Below are 17,229 nucleotides of genomic sequence, written 5' to 3'. Positions count from 1 at the left end.
GCTGCAGCACTGCAGCCTCTTTCTTGGATGTAGCTTAAGGACAGCAGTGATGGAAAAACCTCCCAATGGGTGGAACTTCGAGCAGTACACCTGGTTGTTCATTTTGTTTGGAAGGGGAACTGGTCAGATGTGCATTTGTATACTGACTTATGAGCTGCTGCTAATGGTTTGGCTGGATGGTCAAGGACTTGGAAGGAGCATGATTGAAAAATTGGCAACAAAGAGGTCTGGGGAAGAGGTATGTGGATAGACCTTTCTGAGTGGGCAAAGAACACGGAGATATTTATGCCCATGTGAATGCTCACCACAGGGTGACTTAGGCAGAGGAAAGTTTTAATAATCAAGTGGATATGATGATCTATTCTGTAGATAAAAGGCATCCTCTTTCCCTAGCCACTCCTGACATTGCACAATGGGCTCATGAACAAAGTGGTAGGGATGGAGGTTATACATGGGCTCTGTACATGGACTTCCATTCACCAAGGCCAACCTGACTACAGCCACTGTTGAGTACCCAATCTGCCAGGAGCAGAGACCCACACTCAGTACCCAATATGGCACCATTCCCCAAGGTGATCAGCCTGCTATCTGGTAGCAGGTTGATTACACTGAATTACTTCCTCATAGAAGGGACAGCAGTTTGTTCTAACTGGAATAGACAAATACTCTGATATAGATTTGCCTTCCCAGCACATGATGCTTTTGTCAACACTACCATCTGTGGACTTACAGAATACCTTATCCACCATCATGGATTTCCACACAGCATTGCTTCTGATCAAAGAACTTACTTCACAGCAAATGAAGTGTGGGAATGGGCAAATGCTCATGGAATTCTCTTGTCTTACCATGTTTCCCATCATCCTGAAGGAGCTGGATTGGTAGATAGGTGGAATGGCCTTTTGAAGACTCAATTACAGTGCCAACTAGGGAGCAATACCTTGTTGTTTTCCCGGAGGTTGTGCATGCCCTGAATCAACATCCACTCTATGGTGCTGTTTCTCTCATTGTCAGGATTCACGTGTCCAGGAATGAAGAAGGGGAAATGGGAGTGGCACCACTCCCTGTTACCCCTAGTGATCCACTAGGAAAATTTTGACTTCCTGTCCCTGAAATCTTAAGCTCTGCTGGCCTATAGATCTTTGTTTGAAGACCAAGAAAGACAACACATTATATGCAATGATTGCATATAACTAGAAGTTAAGACTGCCATGTAGCCACCTTGGCGTTCTCATGCCTCTGAATCAATAGGCAAAGAAGGAGAATACTGTACTGTCTGGGGTGATTGATCCTATCAAGGGGAAACAGAACTGCAATGGAGGTAAAGGAGAGTTTTCATGGAATACAAGCGATCCCCTTGGATGTCTCTTAGTACTACCAAGCCCTATGATTAAAACCAAGGAAAACTGCAATTACCCAATCCAAGCAGGACTACCAATGGCCCAGAAACTTCAGGAATGAAGGTTTGGGAAACCCCACCAGGCCCAGCTGAGGGTAAAGGGAACATTGAATGGGTAACAGAAGAAGGTGGTGATAAATATGAACTATAACCATGGGACATCATTACAGAAATAAGGACTGTAATGATATAAATCTTTCTTCCTTGTTTTGAGTATGTTTGTATTTTTACATAAAGCAAATATCTTTGTTTTCTCCTCTATCTTATCCCCTTATCATATGACATAAGTTATAATGTTCATGTCATAGTGTTTAAGTTATAGGATATCAAGCTTAAGAGCAAATATTATCCAAGGTCTCCCACCCTATTCTGGAGAGATTTAGTGTATTTCTGGTTGTACACATAACAGTTGAGTATTGTTAGGTGAAAAATGTCTGCTATTGTTTTTTATTTAGAGATTAAGTATGGTTTAAGATGATGCATATAGCTGCCAAGTTGACAAGGGGTGGACCGTGATGGGAAGTTTCATGTGTCAACTGGGTCAGGTAATGGTGCCCAGCACTGTCCTAACTGCTACTCTGAGGACATTTCATAGACTTAAATCATCAGTATGCTGATTGCATCTATGGCTGATTACATCTACAATCAACTAAGGGGAGCGTCTTCTGCAATAAGAGATGTTTAATCCAATCAGTTGGCGGCTTTAAAAGAAGTGATGACACCAGTAGTCAGAAGAGAGAATTTTCATTTCTATTTCAGCCAGCCAGCCTCTTCTGGGAAATTCATTGAAAACTGTCATCAGAGTTGCCAGCTTGTAGACTGCTCAAAAGAATTTGGACTTGTGCGTTCCCACAGTTGGGTGAAAGAGTTTCATAAAATCTTGTCTTCACAGATATCTCCTGATTGGTTCTGTTTCCCTAGAGAACCCTGACTAATACATCATCCTGCAAAGTTGTCCCTTTCCCTCATTCCCCACTCTGTTTCCCCACCTTGTACACCAACCTAGCCAACAATGCAAGTTCAGACGCTGGCAATGCTAGTTCAGAACAAAGGGCAGTAACACAAGACCCACTCTTCAAATATTTAGTCGTGCTCCACGTGTGTTCAAATCATATGCGATAGCCCACGTCATACTCCCCCCATCCTGGAGGTTCCACTTTGCTTGCTGTCAGCTAACAGAAAGAATGACAAGAGCAATCGAATGGAGATGGCCTCAAATTGGTCTTCTGGGTGCTGGATCAGACTTTGTTACTTAGCTCAGAGACAGCCAGCTTGGGGTCAGCAGCCAGGATACTTGAAGGACAGAAGGCATCAGACTCTGCTAACCAGAACACATGGCCCAGTAGAACATTAACTGGGATTTTTCTTTGTGTTAATGGATGAGAGGAAATGACAAGGCAGTGATATCAGATGGTGCTGGCAAAAGTAAAAATAAAAATCACAAGCAATTACTTAGCTTTGAGAGGAGAAAGATGGGAACTAACAGTAAGCTGATGTAACTTTATGGTTTTTTTAAGTATATAATAAACCATGGGTCCTCAAGAAGAATATGTAAGCTTTTGACTCATCAAGGACAAACTGAAAATAGAACTGGTCTTGGAAACAATCAACCCAAGGTTTGAATATCTCCTGTCACTATATGATCTTGGAAAAGTTAGTTTCTCAGGGCCTCAATTTGTTCTGTAAAATAGGATACCTTGTGATTTTGAAAGTTCGTGTCAGGATTAGGAAACACAAAGTCTAACTTGCTACTGGCCACAGGAGAAATAGTCAATAAGTTCATGTTGATCAAATGAACATGCATATAGGGACTTTGCTAACCACAATCTTATACAACCATAGAGAAATTAATTATTCCTCACAGAACTTATTATGACCTGAAGAACTTAGTTAAAACATTTGTTGACCGTATAAAGATATCTCTCTGTTTTTGGTAATGCTTAAAATGTGAATAATCATATTCATTCTGTCTACCTCACAAGATTCTTATGAATATCAAATAAAATGAAATATGAGAGCTCTTTGAACAGAATACAATTTAACACCGATTCAAGACATTATCTTTAAAAATGTATAAATGACAAAAGGCTGTTCCAGGTCGATGGAGCAATTAATGCTTAGAATAGGCTTACTAAAGAGAAGGAGGAATCAGCTCTGGATTTCAGTGTCTAGCATAGCACTGACCACATGGTGGGTGCTAAAAATATATGTATGTATATAGAATTAATGAATGGATGAACAAACATCACGGAGTTCAGGAAAAGAGTAGGGAGGGGTGGCTTAAGGCAGGATTCATTATAATGATGCTGTGAAGCTCTCTCTCAAACTTGGAAACTAACCATATACCCACTGGCTCATAAACTCTTTGAAAAGGAGGAGGAAAAGGATATAGTTAACTCAGTGTATCCTGGATCCTTCCTGTCTTCCCCCTCACACTCCACACCCTAGTGCCTTGTCTAGGACACAGACCTGAGCAGAAGTTACAAGTCCTCACATGCCTCTCCTGACTCTTCCCGTTGTCCTATGCTCCATGTCCTGCTCATACAAGACTGTCTTTGGCTTCCCAGACACACAATGCTGCTTCCTGCCTCAGGTCCCTTGTCCATTTTGTTTCTTATGTCTGAAATGCTTTTCTCACCCCAATCCCCATTACCTGATGAATGCTTTTCATCTTTAAAGACAGGGATCAGAAATTACCTCCCCTGGGAAACCCATCTCCTCTGCTTCACTCAAGTAGAGCTACATCATTCTCCCTCTCTGCTCCCTCAGTTACTTGAACATAATTTCATTGTTCACATCACATAATACTTGTCATGCTCTATTATAATTATATAATTTTTGCATATTTTTCTTATTAAAAAAATTTATCTTTCTTATTCAATAAACTCTGAGCAATTTGAGGATGGCCTAGATTGTGTTTTATTTTATGGGCTTTTAGAATCTAGCCTGTTAAATAAAAGATCTATGGGGTCAGACAGGCAGGGCTGGGTTCAACAACTGGATCCATCACTTAATAACTGTGTGGCCTCTGGGGCTAGTTATTTAAATTCACTGAGCTTCAGTTTTGCCACCTGAAAACAGGAATCATGATGTTTCTTAACCTTGTGAGATTGTTTACACAGATTACATTATTCACAGAAAGTACTAAGCAAAGTTAGTACTTAGAAAGTACTAAGGATAAGTTGCTTATCCCCCCAAAATGTTATCATTGTCATCACTGTCATTGTTATTTAACCATTCAAGCTATCAGGGGAGAGGACAGTGAGTAAGAAAGAGACCTGCCTTTCCTAATGGCATTGACAATCTAGAGTGGGAGACGTTATATGGGGATTTGTGCAAGTAACTTTTTTTTTTCACAACTGTAATGCATGCTCTGAAAAAAAACCTTTGGGATGCATAGAGGTCGGGACATAGGACCATGGTTGGCTGAATAGTGCTCCCCAAAGACAACCTAATCTCTGGAACCTATAAGCATGCTATCAAAGGGCCTTTGCCGGTTAGGGATCTTTAGATGGGGAGGTTATCCTGCATTACCTGAATGGGAAACATGATAATAAAGGTCCTTATAAAAGGAAGGCAAGGGCAGGCCACGGTGGCTCAGTAGGCAGAGTTCTTGCCTGCCATGCTGGAGACATGGGTTCGATTCCCGGTGCCTGCCCATGTTGAAAAAAAAAAAAAAAAAAGGAAGGCAAGAGGGTCAAAGTCATAGAAAGAAGAAATAAGGACAGAAGTAGAGATTCCAGAGGACTCTGAGGAAATGCTACACTGCTGGCTTTGAAGCTGGAAGAAAGTCATGGACCAAGGAATGTTGGTAGTCTCTGAGCAGAAAAAGGTAAAGAAACAGATTCTTCTCTAAAGCCTCCATAAGGAACGAAACCCATGGATCCATGTTAGGCTTTTGACCTCCAGAATTGTAAGAGAATAAATTTGCATTGCTTTAAGCCACCAAGTCTGTGGTAATTTGATATGACAATAATAGGAAACTAATATACATGCTCTGAAAGAAAACTTGGGGGTAAGAGTGGTGAGGAGAGGGTAGGTTTTGTTGGGGTAACCAAGGAAGTTCTAAATGTTAGTAGCTTCACCCAAAGCGTCTCTGTCTCTCTCTGACACATGCTACATGTCCAACATGAGTTGGAAGGGCATTGCTCCAAATACTCAGGGGCCCACCATCTATCTAGTGGTGTCACCATTTCAAAAAATGCTTCCAATTTTCTGGTAGGAGAAGTGAGAGGGCAGAGATTGGGACTTCACTCCCCCACTCACAACTTGTCGACTGATGCCAACCTAACTATAACAGCAGCTGGAAATTTTAGGAGAGGAGAGGGAATGTTGGGTGAGCAAGAATTATCTTTATAGTACAGGAGGCATAGGAAGGCTTCTCCAAGGATTTGGGTGGCAAGCTGGCCATCTGGAGAATAAAGAGAAATTAGCCAGGTGATGAGATGAGGAAACTGAAAATAGACCAGCTGTGGGCAGTGTAGTAGAATAAAGGGCAAAATGAATGAAGGAAGAGAGAGGGATGGTTAGTTTTGTTAGCGAAATCACAGACACCTGTTAAGAGGACAATCACCCAGACCTCATCTGACCCCACCTCCTTCTCTGCAGAAGTCACAAACACAGGCTAAGTGACCATCCTCCAGCTTTTCCCTACTCCCACATCCTCTTCTACTGTGTGCCATTCCACAACCTGGGGGAGATGTCAAGTCTAATGAAAAGGTCTGGCCTGAACTTAAACCCAGAACAAGGGTTGAAGAACAAGCAGCCTGAGATGCTTATCAGAAGAATTCTCAGTGGCAAAGCCCCTTCCCTCCAAGGTAGATAAAAACTACACTTAGTATAAATTTGTCTTTCTTCTCCAGTGCATTTGGAATGACCATCTATCAACCTCGATCCAGAGCAATTTTTGGCCACCCAGGAGTCTGGCCATGATAGGACCCCTTATCTTACTTTTTTGGACTCCTTGTGCTATGTAAGAAACAAGAAGATCATCTTTATCATGTACAAGTAATGAACAGATCATTTGCTGAAAGTTTCTTTGGTGCCCCAAACATGCGTTCTCACGATGCACCACTGCAGCAACTCGCTCCACACGTTTTGGTAGGTATAATTTTTTTAGACAAAATCTACAAGACCAACCATTCTTAGTGAATTTAGCATATATTTTTCCAAAAAGACAAGCCACAAAGACATGAAAACTGTAATTTTCCATGTTACATTTCTGGCTCAGATAAAACCTCATCTAGTCATTTGGTTAAAAAGGTCACTTAATTGTATTTTCCCCATTTCTATGGAAGGAGTTCTATGGGGCTATGGAACAGCAGACACTTTGATACTTGGCTTCTCCCCTTTAAAGAAGTGTTAATTTTGGTCCATGTCTGGATGATAGTATTTCAAACATGCAGATTTCATCAATGGAACTCCATGACCCTCAGTTTTCCAAATTAATATATACAGTTGCACTTAGTAATTTAACAAAATACATTTTTGAGCCCCTAAGCATCTAATCAATTCTATACCAAATGACAACCTGAAAAAATATTCTAAGATTTAAAGTAACAGAGTAGAAGTGAGCTGAAGTACAGTCTTCACACCTTCATTAATTATATTACAATCCTAATTTCCTTACATTTATACATTGCCTTATAATTCACAAACACTTCTCCATAGTTGATTTCATTGACCATCATATCAACCCTGAAAGAAGGCAGATTATAAATTATCACTTCCGTTTTACAGATGGGAGACTGAACCTCAAAAATATCAAGTAATTTGCCCACGGCCATGAAGCTAAAATGGGAACCCAGATTTTATGATTCCTAGTTTGTGCTATTCTGTAATGAGTTTCCCTCTCTATTTTTATTTCACTCCTCCAGAATCAAGTTCATCATTGCCACATATTTCAATGAGATCCTTTGTCTCTATAAATTCTTTCAAGCCATAATCTAGAAAATTTAGAAAGGAAAAAATTGCATTCTAATAGCTAGAATTGAGTGCTGGCTATGTGCCAGGTAGCATGCTAAGAACTCTATGTTTATTAATTCATTTCATCTTCACCAAAAGAAAAAAAACTCTATGGATCTAGACACCATTATTATTTTCATTATACAGATGAAAAAACTGAGGAATATGGAGGCTGAATTAATTTTTCCAAAACATACTACTAAGAAGGGATTCATCTCTGATGGTCAGACTCCATAGTCTGCATTTTTAACCATTCTAAATGGTACAACTGGAACCAGCCCAGCCATGATATCCTTCAGCTCTATCTCCTCCTTTTCCCGTCTTGAGCAAACTGTTTCTTTAGATTTTAGCTTTAAGTCTTTTATGGTTATCTCTTCACCCCTTTCCCCCGTCTGGGATATAGTCCCCCTTCCATGATCCTTAATATCCTGTATGTTTCTCTATCACTGTATTTGCCATATTTCATTATGAATATCTATTATTTTTCTGTTTCCCAGTAGATGGTGAGCTCTTTTGGCTGACAGCATTACTATTAGTAACAGCAATAGCAGCAGTTAATACTTAATGACCCCTTATAAAAGTCAGGCATGATTCTAACTGCTTTATATGTATTAACTCATAGTAGTTCCAGGGTCAGGTTGTCATTAGCTCCATTGAGAGACCCAATGGAGTTGAATAACTTGCCCAAGTTCACATAAGCAAATCAAGAAGGTGGAAGTATAAAGGACTCATTCTCTAAGGGTTCTTCTCTTTAAGAAACTCTAGAATAACGCCTTTGGGTTGATGAAAGTACAGATTCAGTTGAAAAGGGAAAGGCATCTCAATATAAGGACAAAAAATTGCCTGAGTCTCTGCTTGAAAAAACAAAAGCAGTTTTGACCATATATAATGGTTAAAACGGTCCTTCTGTTCTCCAAGTCTCTCTCTCAGAAAAGACATCTCTTTATAGCATGTGTTCATAATGAAAAGAATAAATCTTCCAGCAGAAAATCAGAACCTGGCAACATCCTCCATCTAAAAAGTTGTTTCAAAATATAGCAGTACCTCTTTGAATACTTTCTAATTAAGTCCATAAGATACCAACATGTAAAGGTATTCATCCTTACCTCATGGATATGATGTTCCCATACCTTCAGCAGTGCTGACGAGATGTTTATATTGACTTTCAGCCTCACAGGGCCTACTTTGGAGAGAATATTCAACTTCTAGACTCACTATTGAGGTTGTTTCCCATAAAATCCTGTGTTCTATCCTAACCCAGTAGTGCCATACAGCACTGGGGACTGTAAGGAATGAGAAGGGATCTCAATTATTGCCTTTCCATGTTCCCAGCAAAGACCGCTTCCTTTCACCAGCTCACCCATGTGCTGGGTGAGAAAGGGCAATAGCCACCCGAAGGAAGCCATGTGGTACAGGTTAGGATGGTGAGCAAGGCTCACAGAGGTTCAAGTCCAGGCTCAAGCTCCTCCCCATGGGAAATGCCTTCAGGTTTCCCACCTGGAAAGTTGGGATGATACCTGACTATATCTCATTAGTTCAGTTCAAAAGTTTACATGAAATGCCTTTCTCTGGTTTGGTGTTCCCACCCATATAAGGTAGGAAAAGCATTGTTTGGATAACAGGTCTTGGCCCCTGACACTAATGGCCTATGTGACTTTGGGCAAGTTCTCAGAATTTTCATCTGCAAAATGAATGGTTGGATCAGAGAGTCTCCAATGACCACACTGAATGCTCACATTCAGAGATTTTATACCTGACTTCAAAGGAGAATTTCTGGCTCATGGGGAGGTTAAAAGGATTCGCGATTTTTAAAAAGATGTACTGGTAAACACTCTACTCCAAAGAGAATTTGAGACGACTTAAAATTTAATGTCTTCATGTTTCCTTATACTTCTCTGATTAACGAATGCAAAAAAAGCGTACCTTAGTCATACTTTGTCAACCAACATACCACACAATCAATATTGAGCATCTTTAGCTTCAAATCCAACATCTGGTTCAAAGCCTGGCTTCATGGATATAATCACTTGACCCAGTGACCTTCAGTTTCCTTAGCTGTAAAATGGGGATAACATCTCTCTCAGAAGTTTGCTGTGAGGTTTAAATGAAATAATGCAGGGAAGGGCACAGAGCAGGTACTCCATAAATATCATCTTTCTTCCTTCTGAACATCAGTTCAACAAAATAGTCACTAAGCAAGGCACTGTGGCAGGCACTGAGGGGAATTAAGAGAACAGAGCAGTTAACAGTTAGTGTCTTTTGACATCAAGGTATTCTGGTGATTCATTCACTTCTGAGAATTAAAACACCAGGCAATAGGGTACCTTGCCTGCAACATGGATATCAAGAGTGAAGCAGGAAAATCCATACCAGATTCTTCCTAGGACGCCCACCCATCTAAAAAATTACTAGCAGGTTAGACTAAGATTGCCTGGACATTTTCTGATGCTAGATGCTTTTCAGATTTGCCATGTCATTAAATTCTGGTTTGTAAATGTGGAGACTGAGGCCCATACAGAGGCAAAATACACAGATAGAGGTCTCCAGACTCCCAGTGCAGGGCTCTTCCTTCCATACCACGACCTGGAGTTCCTCTCCATGTGCTCAAGAGCAGCACTGTTTAAAACGTAATAACATAGGAGACGTCTGCATGATTTTTAAGGGGATAGAAGTGACGCTTTATTGTTGAACACTTAAAAGTTTAAGTGACATTGCTGGTTTGTTTTTGTACATCTGTCTCAAATTGTTAAAAAAAAAAAACTACTTTGCCGGCTGCAATTTTATTTTTTCATTTTTTTGGTCTAAAATTGCACACTGCTTGTTAGGGGTTGAGTTATACTTCTCCCCTCCCCCACCTCCAAATAGGCGTGCTGAGGTCCTACCCACAGAGCCCTCAGAATGTGAAATTATTTGGAAATAGGCTCATTTCAGATAGAATTAAAGCTAAAATAAGACCCAACTGGATTAGGGCCTGCCCTAATCCAACAGAATTGGTGTTCTTAGATGAAGAGGAAATTTGGACAGAGACACAGGCATCTGAGGGGAGAATGCCATGCAACCACTGCAGCAGAGAATGATATGGATTACAGGCAAACCCCAATAAACAAGAATAGGAAAGGGAGGGTACTCCCCTACAGGCTTTAGAGGGAGCAGAGCCCTGTCCACACCTTGATTTTGAACTTCTAGCCTTCAGATCTGTGAGATAATACATTTCTGTTGTTTTAAGCCTCCTGGTTTCTGGTACTTCGTTATGGCAGCCCTTGCAAACTAAGACACTGTTCTCTACGGTTCACCAATGTTGGGTGTTGGATGCTTTGAAAGTGGTTGGAATTCTGTCAGTTCTGCTACAAATTTTGGTTTGGGGAATTTTTGACTATATCAGTAACTACAAATATGTGTCTAGGATTTAATTATTTACATAGTACTTTCAAATACAATATTCTATTTAATCCTTATAGATCCTTTTATGAAATACGACTATAAGGATTAAATAGAATATTATATTTGAAAGTACTATGTAAATAATTAAATTTTTAATTATGAAATATCATTAGACACATTTAAAGAAAACTGAAGCTCAGAGAAGACAAATAACTTGTGCAAAGCTACATAGCCAGTAGATGACAGACCCAGACTCAAAATCAGGTCTTTATAAAAAATTTGTATAAAGGCTCTGTCCAGAATACCACTCACTACTGCAAGATAATAAGGAATCACACCAGGGTGCACAGGTAGTTCAGTGGTAGAATACTCGGCTTCCATGCTGGAGATGCGGGTTCAATTCCTAAACCATACACCACCACCACCCCCAAAATAAGGTGGGGGACCAAATCAACGATTAGGAATGAGAATTCTGGAGTCAAACAGATCTGAATTTGAATCCTGATTCTGCCCGCCTGCAAAATGCAGATAATGACATCAATAAAAATAATAGTGAGAGTACTAAATACAACTTGAACTCTTTTTCCAGTATTAAGATACACTACTTAATCTATTCCTTTGCCATTACTTCCGTTAAAGACTGTAAACCACAAAGCTCTCACTGTCTCTCCACAAGGTGACTTCAGGTCAATTTGTGAGTGGATACAATTAATAAAATAGAGCCCATTGCCTTCTTTTCCTGTTTCATTAACTAAAGATGCACCTAATCTTGAGGCAGCTTCTGAGTTGAGAATTATATTGTTATCCAATACTGTTGATTCATTTTGAATCTTTAGATATTTATCTCTTGCCGCCAGGCTCTTCCAAAGGTGCTTTCACGTGGCAAAGACATTACCAAGGGTAGTATCGACCATAGTTGGTGGCTTTTACTTTGTCTGTTTATCATAGTTCTAGTTTGCTAGCTACCAGAATGCAATATACCAGAAACGGAATGGCTTTTAAAAGGGGAATTTAATGAGTTGCTAGTTTACAGTTCTAAGGCCAAGAAAACGTCCCAATTAAAACAAGTCTATAGAAATGTCCAATCTAAGGCATCCAGGGAAAGATACCTTGTTTTTAGAAGGCCGATGAAGTTCAGGGTTTCTCTCTCAAGTGGAAGGGCACATGGCAAACACAGTGTCATCTGTTAGCTTCTTCTCTGGCTTCCTGTTTCATGAAGCTCCCTGGGAGGCATTTTCCTTCTTCATCTCCAAAGGTTGCTGGCTGGTGGACTCTGCTTCTCGTGGCTATGTCGTTCTGCCCTGCTCTCTCTGAGTCTCTCACTTTCTCCAAAATGCTTCCTCTTTTCTAGGACTCCAGAAACTAATCAAGACCCACCCAAATGGGTAGAGACACGCCTCTACTTAATCCAGTTTAACAACCACTCTTGATCCAGTCACATCTCCAGGGAGATGATCTAATTACAGTTTCAAACATACAATACTGAATAGGGATTAGAAGAAATGGCTGCCTTTACAAAATGGGATTGGGATTAAAACATGGCTTTTCTAGGGTACACACATCACTTCAAACCAGAACAATCATTCTAAGTCTGATCTGTTTTTCACTGCCTTGAACGATGTCCTGGAAAGACAAAACCAGCCAGTGACACTGTGGTATCCTGTAGTAGGAGAGATGCATGATTCCATGAGTCTTATGTCCAGAAGCATCTCTAACCCAGGACACACCCACTACTGCTCTCAGTCACACAGGGCAAGTGCTTCACTCTGCATGGAAAGCACTTTGAAGACAAAAAAGAAATTTTATTTCTTTTTGTTTTTTGTAGACTTCCAGGTATTTGCAGTAATATCAATAACTATTTCCCTTACTGATAGCAAAAAAGGATACTTTCTGCAGTGTAATTAGTTGTTCTATAGTGCAATCAGGAATTGCCCTTCCGAAAGGGGGCTTATGTCTAATACTTATCTACAATTCAATATTGAATTAACTACGCAATTAGGTCACCAGTTGCTGCTTCCCTTAAGAGTAGGAGATCGGTGCCAGGTATCGCAGATGAGATTATCCACCATCTCTGACTAGTATCTCAGTTTCTGTCCCACACCTCCCTAGATGTTGTACTGAACTCCCCTGGTCTCCAGATTCACAAACATTTGATTCAGATAGTTTCTGCTAGGCTACTTGCTGCTTCACGGAAGTAAAGCCCCTCACCATTTCTCCATTTTAGAAGTTTCTCCTGGGGGCCCTTTTGTATGCAATACTCTTCAGAGGCTTGTGTGCTGCCCTGCGTCTCTGCAGACTTGGGTCCGTGTATCTGGACATGCGTGGAGTTTTAACTCACTGCTGTGAGTGGCTTTATAGTCTGTGTCTCTGGTGGGAGTTGGGAAGGATTCAGGCTGCTGCCTCTGAATACTTCCCAAGATGCGTGGCACCATGTGAGGGGGAAGGAAAAGAAAAGCTGGTCCAGGACAAAGCTCTTACCTGATATTTTTCTCTTTCTTTAATTCAGCATTTGTGGAGTCCTTCTCCATTCTTTACCTTCCTCATGAGTTTTAAACACATGGGATTTGTGCTTTTATTTGCTGAATATCTAGGGAGGCTTTTTCAGGGGATCCATCATTGTACTTTGATTTAATTCTTTGTCTGTTTTTGGTGTTGTTGGTTCTAATCTCTTTCTTACTAAACTGTGAGCAACTTGATGGCAAACTCTGCCTTCTTTATGTCTATATCTCTTGCATCTAAGATAGGGCCTGGCACATAGAAGATGTTCAGTAAATATTAAATAATGAAAGAGTAGGGTCTAGAGATCAACTCTTCTGACTCAAAGTTTACCTGCAAAATTAACAAGAACATTTATCTAGGAGTAGTTCAAAGTGTGTTGCTACTTTCCCTCTCTGCCTCAAGTCTCTCCAACTGTAAAGTGGCAGTAGACTAGTTGATCTTTGAGAAATCTCCAAAGTCACACATTTTATAATTCACTGACTAGCTCAAATCACTCAAGTAATAGGAGGCAGAGGTCAACTCAAACATAACTCTTTCAAATAAAACCCCTGATATCCTTCATCAAGAATTCAAGGAACTCTAATTTCACTCTTTGATTTAGAAAAAGAAAAACTCATCAACCTCTTTGTCTCAGTGTCAAAACTATATAATAAAATATATTTTTATAGATTTTGCTGGAGACATATCTATACTGGAGAACATCAATTTTTTATAAATAAAAAGAACGATGTCTATAATTTCATGTGGAAACTTATTTTGATGTAAAACAAACTACCCAAAAAACTGGCTGAAAATGATAATTATTTTTCTATATCTCAGTTTTGTGGGATAGGAATTTATGTAAAGCGCAGCTGGATGATTCATTTACATTGCATGGTGTTGGTGGTATTTTACTGATGAATGGGCTAGCAGGTAGCCTTGTGGGGATGCTATAAGGCCAGGCTCAACTGGAACTGTCAACCAGAATTTGGGGGACTATGAGCTGCAATAGTGAGTAGTCTCACAAATGAGATGGTCGCTGCATGACCTTTTATGAACTGGCCTCCAAAGTCACATAGGGTCACATGTGCCATGCTCTAATGGTCAAAGCAGTCAATGACCCTGCTAAGAGTCGAGGGAAGCAAACACTGACCTCACCACTCTAAGGGAGGAATATCAGAGAGCATATAGCCAAGTTTTAAAACCACTATATTAAAAATTGCCTGTGCCTAATAATATCCTAGGTAATGTAGATATAGTATCTTAATCATGCCTCTTGTCTGAACCTCTCTTTGAACACTGAACTCTCTTATCACATTACTTATTCAGCCACTCAAACTTATTTTATCTACAACTGGCTCCTGATCTCCTTACAACCCTCCTTCTTAAGTCTTAAGTCATCTCAGTAAACATCAACTCTATTCCTTTGTATGCTCAGACATTACACTGTAGAGTCATCAACGATTCCTCTTTTTCTTTCACATTTAGCACCCAATCCATCAGTAAATTCTGTTGACTCTGCCTTCTATATATTCAGAATCTGAGCACTTGTGGTCAGTTTACTGCCACAAGTATACATCCACCATTCTCTTCAGCTTAGATTATTTTAATAGCTGCTACCAGTCACTTAACTTCTGTTCTTGCTTCCCCTATTTCACCACAGGAGCCAGATAAGCCTTTTAAAATGAAAGGTTAGTGACATCACTGGATAAGACCCTCCTGGGGTTCCACCACTCCACAGAAGTTTTAGACAAGCAAAAACTGGCAAAATCATCTCTCTCAGTACTCTAGGAAACAATTCAAGGGTTGTAGTAACAGGAAGACCACCAAATCAAGAAAAAAAAGCAACTTAAGAATAGTAAGAAAACCTTGTAGCACCCTTGTTGGCCCTTCCCCTATACAGTTCCTGCCTTAGTGTGGAACCGTCTACATTCTAAGCATGGGTTCCTCTTCCTGTAGAGTAACCCCTAATATACACTGGGTTGAATGTATGTGTCAGTCTGTCTGCCAGAAGTCTGAAAAACTGAACCAAGATGCTTGTCAAGCCTTGTTTTTGTGGTTTGTTTAATACTGCTGGAATGCAATATACAAGAACTGGAATGAGTTTTATAAAGGGGATTTATGAAGTTGCAAGTTTACAGTTCTAAGGCCATAAAAATGTCCAAACTAAGAAACTGAGAGAAAGATACCTTCACTCAAGAAAGTTCAATGTCTGCCACATGGGAAGGCCTGTGGCTGGCATTGCTGGTCCCTGTTCCCACTTCCATTGCTTCTAGCTTCTGATTCCAGTACCTTCTTCTCTAAGTATTTGGAGGCCTTCACACAGTTCCTCTGGACACAACTTTGGGTTCTGGCTTGCTTAGCCTTTCATGGGCAGGCACATGGTGATGTCTGCTGGGTTCTGCATCTCCAAACATCCCTGTATAGGCATCTCTGTCAGTTCTGAAGCAACTGTTCTCCAAGTGTCTGCATCTGAGGTTTCTCAAAAATGTTTCCCCCTTTAAAGAACTCTAGTAAACTAATCAAGACCCACCTTGAATGGGTGGGATCACAGCTTCACCTAATCAAAATATCAGACCCATAACTGGGTATGTCACTTCTTCATAGAATTAATCTAACCAAAAGGTCACATCCATAAATGAGTAGGTCAATCTCCATGGAAACAATCTAATCAAAGGTTTCCACACTAAACAATAGTTTTAGCCCCACAATATTGGATCAGGATTAAAACATGACTTTTCTGGGGTACACAACAGCTTCAAACCAGCACACTTGCCACCACAGAATTTGTCCTGAACAAGGTGTCTTGCAGAGTAGTTAGAATGCTGTAGGGAAACAGTAGGAGATTTCAGTATACCATTAATGAATAGAAAATTTAAATATAATATCAATATCATAATATAGTATCGATAAGGAAATGGTGGTCTTGAACAATAGTATAAACCAACTAGATCTAACAGGCATGTAGAACACTTCATCCAATGATAGCAGAACACACATTCTTCTAAAATACACATGGGTCACTTTCAAGAATAGACCACAGAGGTCACAAAATAATTATCAACCTGGCCTGCAGGCTACAGCCGTCACTGAGGCACCTGGCTCTTGTGCATTGCTTCCGTGGCTCTCAGAGGCACCACACACTGGTGGCTGCTCCTTACCAGACTTCACGTGGGAGCAGGAGCATGGGGGCAAGCCAACCACTGAGAATTTCAGCGCCAACACAGCATAGCACAAGAGATATTAAAAGAGGCCACGGCGTAGACCATGATGGGGAAACATCAACAACCAAAGGAAAAATTGGTGACTGTGCTAGATATTGCGGTTGAACTTAATCTAGATATCGATGGGTTTGGCGCATGTGAGGGAACTTTCGCCTGCTCTGTCACCTCATCTTTGAAGAGCATGTATTTGAGAAGCTCCAAACAATCACTGATGAGGAGAACAGCAAACTTGATCTGGCCTACAAACTAACAGATACATCACGGTTGGGCTGCCAAATCTGTCTGATTAAGTCCACAGACAATATGACTGTTCAAGTATCCCATACAGTGGCTGACGCCAGACAATCCATCCATATGGGCAAGAACCAAATCCTAAAAGGAATATTTACATGAAAATTTCCCTATATTTATAATTATTATTTCTTAATGTAACTAAATGAGAACATGATGAATGGATTTATTATTATAACCAACTTTACTATTTCAATCCACCTTGAATAACTACTGAATTTTATAGTTCTGAAAGAATGCAATATTTATTCTGGTTAAATTATAAAAATGTCAATCAAATATTAGAAAATAGTTAATATGATAAAATTCAATATATTCTACCTGATATTTGTTTACTGACATTAGTAAAATATTTTCACATAAATCTTATTTCTGTTTACCTAGAAGGTAAACTAAAAAGCTGTTATTATCCCCATTTGAGCTGGGTGAAGGCAAAGATCCAAAACGGCTTTTCTAAGACCACACAACTAATCAGAAGACTTGGTACTAGAA

At 40.1% G+C, this 17,229-nt stretch overlaps 1 protein-coding gene and 1 pseudogene across 2 annotated transcripts in view; one reads left to right on the top strand and one right to left on the bottom strand.

The window, feature by feature from the left end:
• FYB2 (FYN binding protein 2) overlaps positions 1–17,229 on the bottom strand; it is a 140,269-nt gene that overhangs the window by 118,421 nt on the left and 4,619 nt on the right. The gene's annotated exons all lie outside the window — the stretch shown is intronic.
• LOC143654398 (adrenodoxin, mitochondrial pseudogene) lies at positions 6,452–16,839 on the top strand (annotated as a pseudogene).

Source organism: Tamandua tetradactyla, chromosome 2, assembly GCF_023851605.1.
Source record: "Tamandua tetradactyla isolate mTamTet1 chromosome 2, mTamTet1.pri, whole genome shotgun sequence".
Taxonomy (NCBI): domain Eukaryota; kingdom Metazoa; phylum Chordata; class Mammalia; order Pilosa; family Myrmecophagidae; genus Tamandua; species Tamandua tetradactyla.
Note: the sequence above shows the minus strand (reverse complement) of the source record. Positions and strands in the feature narration are given on the sequence as shown.